Below are 9,769 nucleotides of genomic sequence, written 5' to 3' on the forward strand. Positions count from 1 at the left end.
CAGCGCCCAGCACCCCCTACCCCGCCTTCCTCCTCCGCCACCATCATCATTACCTCCCCCGCCGCACCTCTCACACTAACCCTACCCACGGCAGCTCAACCTCCGTCTGCCCAGCCGCCATTGGTCGGGCCCCGCATATGCCCCGCCTACCCCGGCTGGCGAGCCTTTGAGCGACGGGGGCGCCTCATTGGCCAACCCGGGTGCCCATCACAGAGGCTCCACTCCCTAGCTCTGGAGGTGTTTTTCCCCCCGCCGGAACGCGGCGCACCACAGTGTACCCTTCTCGTTTAAAAAAAAAAAAAAAGTCAAATTGGAACCAAGGACGACCCCGCCCACTCATCTGATTGGCTTGGAGAGGGAAGCGATACACTGGAGGAGTAAGGATGTTTACGGTGAATTGGAAAATGGTTGCTGAAGGTGGATGTCTGTCAACGCGCGCCGGGTGCCGGGCGGGGTTTCTGGCTTGAGTTCGTGGTAGCAAAGCCCGGGTCTGGCTTCGCTGCAGCTGTGGGCAGTGTGGCTGCTGTGGTTTTTCTCTCCCGTTCTCTCCTATCCCCACCCTAGGAGCTGGGTGCGCCCTTTCCTCTGCCACTAAGCAACTAGGGTATTTATGCCCTGTTTTCACCCGATTTCTCCTGGGGTTTTTCCCTTAACAAACTGAAGTAGTGACCCCGCCTATCTCCGCCTAACATTGTCAACTGGTCCTCAACAGGATTCAATGACAAAAGCTAGACGTAAAATGTTTACAGTGCAATTTCTTCTCGTTCTAATTCAACATTTATTTGAATCTTGGGTTTCTCCTATTCATTTGTCGGTCTTTTTGCCCTGGTAGGAACCGTACACAGATTGGGGAGTGGCTGGCGTATAAGGGTGATTAATAGGCAAAAGAGGATGAAATAACTTAAGAGTGTGAGAGCAGAGGTACTTTTAACCTTGTTAAAAGAGCCAAGGACCCTTCTGAGAATATGATGAAAGCTATAGGCACTTTCCCAAGGAGGAAAAAAAATGTCTTATCATGAATTTGGCTTCAATTTTAGGTGTTTCACAGACCTCTGGTGTAAAGAAGAAGTGCAAAGAATGAAATTTAAGGGCAATCCCAACATTTAAGGAATAAGCAAAGTAGGAAAGAGACCAAGGAGGAATGGTCAGAGAAGTAGGAGCACCCCCTACCAGCAAGGGGCAAATAGTTTGAAAAAAGAGGTAAGCTAACATACAAAAAGAAAAGCATGATGGGTCCTGGAAACAATTAAGGGTCATTCTTAATCTTAATAAGGATGGAGAGCAGGGTGCAGGGACAAAGTAGCTTCAAAGGTGTTAGGGTATAGAGAAGATTTTTTGAGAGACAGGACAGGAGTAATGATGGGTGAAAACTGAACACATCTGTAGACATAGCAGGAAAGAGAAAGATATTGAAGAACCAAGAGAGATGGGGCGAGAGATAGAAGGCCTGAATCCAATATCTAAATCTATTTCCATTTCAGTAAAGTGAACTAATGTGCATTTTACAGAAAAGGACATATATATTACTTCTTTTGCTATAATCTTAATTTTAAAATATTAAGATAACCATATAATTATATCGATGTTATTTTGTGTACATCTTAGAGTTCTTGGGTATCCTTCCTGAGTGGTTTACTAAGTCACTACAACCTACAGTCATTATGCTCTCATACAATGATATATTCTGCATTATTAACAGACTTTAAGTGTATGGCTTTTTTTTTTTTTTAATGGCTAATTTATGGAAATGGTCAAACTATTTTAATCTAAGTTGCCCTTCAGGAACAACCCACATGATGATCAGGAAGATTTTGCATCTTATTTATTATTGTTCTTCAGAAGTTCTCAAACTTTCTAATGCGGTCATCGTGGGTTTTTTTTAATACTCTCCTCAAAAAAAAAAAAAAGACTCTTTGTAAAGAAATTATCTTAAAAGCAATCAGTTTTAAATATCTTTTATAGAAAATAAAAGAAAAAAGAAAGGAGAGGGGAGGGAGGAAGGGAGGGGAGGGGAGGGGAGAAGAGGAGAAGAGAGGAGAGGAGAGGGAGAGAAGAAAAAAAGTGTGCTTGACTCCCAGGGAATCTTTCTCAAGTTGTAGAAAATTTTGAGGCCAACAAAGAGTTTCTCAAAAGACAGTTCTTTTTAAGGGAAGTATTTTTCTTGGATGTAAACTCTTCTTTTTCATTCTAGCTGCAAAGGTAGCTAGGAAGAGACCAAGGACTTAAAAGCAGAACTTGACATTGTTTTGCTGCTGAGCTCAATTTTACAAACTGACTCCTGAAGGTCCCATAGAGCAGCTACTTCTTCCCTGGTAACTCTTTTTTCTATTTAAACAACCTTTCTGCTAACTAAATTTATTGAAGAACCTTTAATATAGAATATTTTAAGATTTTTTTGCCCAGGTAGCTGATAATTACTGAATATCAACTCGAGTAATTATCATATTAAATACTAATAATAGTACATAAATGTTATGTTCCCTGTTCTGTTTTCAGAAACAGATGTTCAGAAAAAAATTCAGCAGGCTGCTTAATCTCTCTCTGAGTCCTGTTCTGTCAAACAAATAATCATGCCTACCTTTCTGGGATATTAAGAAGATGGAAGACGTATATGTAAAGTACCTGGCACATAGTAAACAGTCAATAAATGGTAATTGATAAAGTATACTATTGTACTTGATAGCAAAATAAACCAGAAACAAACAGACCTTCAAACAATACTTAGTTATTACAAAACATCACTACTTCAAGGACTAAAGGATCTCAAAAGAGTGTATTTACATTGTTCCTTTCTCATTAACTCGGTGATTATCAAGAGTGGAACACCAATAATCACTGTGGACTCAGAATTTTATAATAATCACTAAGAATTCACTTACCCTCAATTCTCATGACCACCTTTCGTGCCATATATTAGCTGAGAGCTGTTGGAATGCTACAAGTTACCTTCTTTTTAAGGCCCCTATCCCCCTTGCCTACTAGTATGTACATTCTATTGACCTTCCCTCTTCTGAGATAGAATGGCCCACTGTGGTTCTGCCCCTTTCTAATCCCCTGTTTACTCAGGTCTTGATTCATCATTTTTCTGTCCTAGGCCTAATCTGCATATAATAAACCTGTGGGTACAAGTTACTTTAATTGTCCTGTCCATTTGACTTTGGTATTGATCACAAAATTTTATAGAAGTTTTACTTAACAGAAGCTTCAACATTTAAAATAATTTCAATTTTGCCTTCAAATATCATCAAGCTTAGAGTGAAGATAGAATACAAAGAAATAAATGGAAATGACACCCAAAAACTTTAAATCTCTGCCATGACAGTTTCTAAATGATAGAAATTATTTTCACTGAAGCAGCTTTTCTAGTCACTGTTTCAGAAACCTCCAAAATGAAGATTCTACTCTATGAAATGCAACCATCGGCTTGAATTATTATCATTACTGGTGATAAAATTCTTATCTTTGGGTTTTACAGTTTTTGCAGTAAAAATTGTCAGAGGTTGTTATTACAGGATTTAACTACTAATAGAATTTATCTGTGCCTTGGTCATGGTAATAAGATTTACTCCCAATAATAACACTGCAGTTTTTTATATTGTTTTCCAGTTATAATAGCAGTTATACTATATACAACAATATTACTGCAATTTTAACTGCTAATAAAATTATTTCTTTTAAACCCATAGCAAAAATTTTTATCCTACAGCAATTTTTGTGTACTTAAAAAATTTGCTGTGGCAGGCTAATACTTTGAAATGTTAACCAATGGTTTTTGTAGTAGTTGTTTTTCCAGGTATTTTTTTATACTATGGGCTCTCTCCTCTTATACCCCTCCCCAAGACACCCGCAGCATCATACCCACCCTCACTGAGGCTGGTTTTTGTTGATTGTTTCAGGAAAGGAGAATAACAGCATGCAGAGAAACAGAATTTTTCCTTGGTTTTTGAGTTTCAAAATCCTAGCCCTTTAGGGAGTAATGAATCCAGTTAGAGTCCTGCACTGTTCAATAGAATAACCTCTAGCCACATGTGACTATTGAACACTTGAAATGTGGCTGGTTCAAATTGAGATGTGCTGTAAGTATAAAATATACATTAATTTCAAAGACTTATGTAAAAAGAAGGGCCTATATCTTATTAATAATTTTTATATTGACTAGCTGTTAAAATAATATTTTGTATACATTGGGTTAAATGAAACATAAAATTAATTTCACTTGTTCCTTTACTTTTTGTAATGTGGCTACTGGAAAACTTTAAATTATATATGTGGCTCACATGTTCCTATTGGACAGTACTGGCATAAACAATAATAAAATTTCCTTTCACAGAGATGAAAAATGAATTTCCTAGACTAGAAAGAAGAAAAGGTTGGAAGAAAATTAACGAGAGGCTAGATGCTGGTGGATCCCTATGACAGGACTTACTGCACTATTCTCACTCTATTCTGACACAAGCCTTGGAAAGGGGCAACTGAGATGGCAGTATCTATCTCATCTGAGAACTGAGAGAGAGAGATAATTTTCTTTTTTCCAAGGCTTTGTCAGAGCTCTGGGGAGGTGTCAAGAGCTTTAAGAAAAAGCTGGGCCCTGTATCTAGTCCAGCCAAGACTTTAGAGCAGCACAGTTCAATAGAACTCTCTATGATGAAAGCTACATAGTATACCTGGTTGTAGCCTCTAGCCACTTGGGACTACTGAGCACTTAAAATGTGGCTAGTGTAAATGAGGCACTGAAGTTTTAATATTATTTGATTTTAATTAATTTAAATTTAAATAGTTGCCCATGCCTGGTAGCTACCATAATGGACAGTGAATCTTTACCTGGAAGTTTCTGAAAGCCCAACACGATGATTCCCAGACACCTAAAAGGGTGTACAGGAAGCCACTAGACCTAAAGTGGCCTTACTGATAGACCAAGATGGCCCGGCAGCAATCTGTGGGGCTGGCTGCTATTGAGGAAGGAAGCAGATTGAATGACAGCTATAAACCATAGGCCTGCTATTCTAATTGTGGATCAGCTAAATATCAGCTCTGACTCTAGAGTACTCTTGCTGTTCTGTACCATCCTCTCAATCTGACTCTTCAAATTACTCTAACTTCACAATGGTCAAGTCACAGTCCACAAATGCTGTGTATGCCAAGGTAAATGCAGTTACCAGAGTTATTTACACATTGCAAGTAAGTGGGCCATTACTGTGATTTTTGTAACAAAAGTTTGAGTTGGAATTAGGTCTTTCTGAAAAGTCTTTGCTAAATTCAGTAAATTCAGTAAATTTATCTCCTATAAAATCAATAGATATTCTTGACTAAAGTTTATTGGTCATTTCCCATGAAATATTAAGAGCTTTTGATGAATTATAAAGAGTAGACTGAACTCTGTTTCTTTTTTTCTGTGTTTTCAATAACTGGAATAAAGTTTAGGTAACCAGATACAGCATCCAGCCAGTGGTTTCCTCTGAATAATTACTGGATGACTATATTTAGTATGAACAAGATAATATATTTTAACATATTGTGAAATAATAAGGCTAGACAGGAAAGGCAAAAGAAAAATCGGTAGGAATTCACAATCTTGGAGGGCATTGAATACACCCCCCTACCCAATGTGGTGTTAAATAAAAAGCATTTCCAAATAGTGCAAAAAACAGCAGCAAGCTGGAATCAGTTAGAACCCCACTTACCAGGGCACTGGGCATGAGCCAAGTAGCCCTGTTGCAGAAGCCTGTCCCAGATGAATAGGGTTATAAAATAAACCCAACTCATGCATAGTTTGGGCAATCTGCTAGGCAAGGCCAGGTGGAAAAAAATTCCAGGTCAAGGGCAATCACATGGAAGCCAGAGAGAGCTGCCACTCAATTAGCGACTGGGCTTATAGAGAGTAGAACATAGCCTGAGAAGCAAAGAGGACTTCGTGAAAGCTGCTGGATATTTCTTCATATTTTGTCGCAATTTTTGGATACTGTTTTAAAATATTTCCAATAATGAATCATTGCTATCTTTCTCCAAGGAAAGAAAGTCAACTGTTGAGCAAGAGTTAAGTTTTTGTGCCATAGTTCAGTCTTCTGAAGAAATCCTGACATTTTCAACATTAAAAACCATACTTTATCTCTGAAATAATGTTTGTCTATTTCAGATATTGAATATAGTACTAAGTTACACTTGTTGGGAATTATTATCTGGCAATATCAATGTCCCATCATTTATTTCAAAAACTATGTGAGCATCTTTCTCCTGATAACCAGCATACTTCGGTGTAGAAAAGGAGAGTGTTATACTTGTACGTTTTTTTTACACAATACATGCTAAAAAGATATATATTTAGAGGTCATAACTTGATTGTATTTTAAAAACTCACCCTTTCCTGAACAACTGAAACAAAAACAGACCTGTTATTGACTGCTCAACTTCTTTTATTCTTGTAAAAACACACTCCCTAGCTACTCACAAAGCTACTTTGTGCATGCCTCTTCTCTAGCTTACATCACAGTTTACAAAATAATAATTACCACAATCCTGCAGTTGTCAGTGATAAACAGTAACCTGTTGAGTACTTCTTCATACATATCATGCTGGAAATTGAAACTGCTGCACTACATGTATGATATTAATTGTTCATCAACATTGTATGCTATGGATATTTTCAATGCCCAGGAATGTTATTTGATCAAACAATTTTGCCAATAGTTCATTCTGCTCTCTCTTATTAAAATCATATTACTTTTCAGAAGATTTTGCAAGCTTAAAGGCAACATTGTAACTTGTACCTAGTTTTGCTATAAGGAGTACAACTTTGAATGACAGTTTTATGATTTTGGTTTTCTTTGATATTTTTAAGTGAAAACCCCATTTATTAAATTAATAATTGTCTAATGAATACTAAGTAAATCTACGAGGCTCAAAGCATTGTGCTACGTATTGGGAATACAACACATCAAAAGACACAAAATCCCTGCCCTGATGGAGTTCACATTCTTCATCAATTAGAAACCATTATTTAGTGTTTGCTGTACAAAATCTCAGTTGATGAGAGGTGACTGTTTTATTTAACAATGACACAAAAGCTAACTGAGAAAAATGTTATAAAAGACAATGCACTGAGGACTAACATTAATAGATATCCTCACTCACTGAAATTCAATTTTCAGATATGTATTATTGTACTTCCAATTTGTGGCTGCTTGTGCAGTCATATATAGAATTGTCACAGCTCATACAGATTTATAATTTGCACTGGAGTCCTCTTCACAATTTATGTTTATTTCTTTATTTGAATTATATTTCCATTACTATTTTATCATTTTTATGTTTGTTGAATCACTTTAGACAAATTGATCCATTTTTTTAAATTATAGATATAAAATAATGCTATTTTAATTACAAAAATGCAAAATTAACACATGCCAAAATTGAAGTTACATTTTCTGAGACAGCAATTATGGTAAAGCACAAAGAGAACAGGATGAGGCTGACGTTGAAAGAACTGAGTTACTGTTGCAGGTCCCCAATTGTGTCATCCTAGGAACTCACATAACTACTCTGGATGGAGCAAAGTATATAGGTTGACTCTTAAACAACATGGATTTGAAGTGCACGGGTCCACTTATATGCAGATTTTTTCTATAAATACGTACAGTACTATAAGTACATTTTCTCTTCCTTATAATTTTCTTAACATTTTTCTCTTTTCTAACTTAATTGTAAGAATACAGTATATAATTCATATAACATATAAAATATGTGTTAATCAGCTGTTTATGTTTCCAGTTAGGCTTCTAGTCAACAGTAGGCTATTAATCAATCCCTCTTCTGGGTCTCTACCTGAAAAATGTGAAAACACTTATACGTAAAGATATATGTACCCCTATGTTCATTGCAGCATTATTTACAATAGCCAAGACATAGAAACAACCTAAGTGTCCTTTGACAGATGATTGGATAAAAAGGAAGAGAAAAATTGGGGAGTGATTCCTAATGGGTATGGACTTACTTTGGGGATGACGAAAATGCTCTAAAATTAGATACTAGGGATGGTTACACAACTCTGTAAATATACTTTAAAAAAAAAACGCTGAATTATATACTTAAAATTGGCCACATGAAGGGTGACTTTTATGGTATGTGATTTATATCTCATGAAGAGATATTAGAAAAATAAAAGAATATAGAAACAGACAACTGACCATAGGTACTCACCAGTTACATTATTCTGCAGACACCTTTAACCAAAAGTCACAAGACAACTCAATATGCTGGAGAGCTCAGTAAAATAAAATATTCTAACACAGAAATTTAAAATACAAAAGTGCCCCATACTTGGAGTTAGGAGAGGAGGGTTCTAATTTTCCCTGGACTCCAACTCAAGTTTGGAGGCAAAGATTGCTAATCACTTCTGAATATCTGTTCTCCTTTTCTTCTCTAGCAATAGGAACCCCAGATTTTAGCTGAGCCATTTCTACTCTGCTGAAGACATGTCAGCCACCTTTACAGCTAGATGTGGCTATGTGCCTAAGTTGGCTAAGTCTTATGTGTAACTTCCAGGAAGTCTCCTTAAATGGAGAAGATGTATCTTTCATCTTCCCTGCATCCTGTTGCTGGAATATGAATGGATCTGCTAGAGCTTCACACCTATCTTGGACCATGAGGATGAGGGATGGTAAAGTGGCAAGCTGGAAGGATCCTGGGTTCCTCACAAATTTATAAAACCATTACACTTACCCTGAACTTCCTACCATCAGACTTGTTTTATATGAAACAAAAATAATCACATAAACCATAGTTATTTGTTTTTCTGTCACATGTGAAGATACATAATTCTAATACACTGGATTTTTGAGGAAGAAAGAAGAAAAGCCCTTTAGATTTGTTTGGAGGAGAGTTACTCTTTTAAAAACAAGTTAAAGCCCTCTTTCTGGATGGAACAACTTTCTACATTAACCTGAGAGCATGCAAAGGCTCTTGATTTGATCTTCCAAAAGTTTGCCAACAATAACAAAAATACCTAGAACTGTACAAATCTGTTTGTCATCACTGCACCTGCCTCCTTTCCCTGGCATTTTCATATTAGCTGAGATCAGTCAGAAAATTCTAAACACTGTGGGTTTCAAATTTGATTGATATGTAGGGAGAGGGCAGGATCTTATTCTTATGAAATAGGTTTCCAGTGGTATTCTAATTTCTTTTTCAGCCTACTCCAGTTTCTTAACCTGACTAAATCTATATGGTTAATTAAGCATTTGCTTAAGGGGCATAAGAACAGCTGCTGATAAGTGACAAAGTTTAAAAATTATGCATTCTTGGCTACTAGAGCCTTTCATGGCTTTATAACTGGTTAGTATTTGTTCAAAATCTTATTAAATAATGATTTTGAATTATTCAATTCAAAAATACATGTATTCCATCATTTCTAGGTGGGCAGATGGCTTTTTTTTTTTAATTTTTTTTTTTTAAGGGAGGGAGGAAGGAAGAAGGAAAGGAAAGGAGAGAGGAAGGAACCAGGTGAACTTTTTAAACTACTCCAGAGGAGAGATCCAGAGGCTCTGTTCATTAAATGCTATACTGTAGGTGACTGTTTATTAACCAGACTACTTTTACGATTTCCCAGATTTTTAAAAGTTGTCATAGTCCACCTACTCCTGTGCAGATCTCTTTAAAATTTCAACTATTATAGACAATACCAATATGATTAAAAAGCAGATTTATCACGATTTATTTTAAGTTCAGAAACTTTTAAAACACTATCCATGCAAATTCTGCCATATAAAGAAATACC

General features: G+C 36.6%; 1 protein-coding gene across 5 annotated transcripts in view; it reads right to left on the reverse strand.

Moving 5' to 3' along the window:
* EHBP1 (EH domain binding protein 1) overlaps positions 1-135 on the reverse strand; it is a 308,554-nt gene extending 308,419 nt beyond the window's left edge. For 2 of the 5 annotated variants that reach the window (XM_025045115.1, XM_025045113.1), the window contains exon 1: positions 54-135. The gene's annotated coding sequence lies outside the window, so the exon portion shown is untranslated. The remainder of the gene's footprint in view (positions 1-53) is intronic. The other 3 variants (XM_025045116.1, XM_025045111.1, XM_025045112.1) reach the window with 3 other exon arrangements.
* Positions 136-9,769: the final 9,634 nt, after the last annotated feature.

The sequence above is a fragment of the Pteropus alecto genome, unplaced genomic scaffold, assembly GCF_000325575.1.
Source record: "Pteropus alecto unplaced genomic scaffold, ASM32557v1 scaffold131, whole genome shotgun sequence".
In the NCBI taxonomy this organism is placed as follows: Eukaryota; Metazoa; Chordata; class Mammalia; order Chiroptera; family Pteropodidae; genus Pteropus; species Pteropus alecto.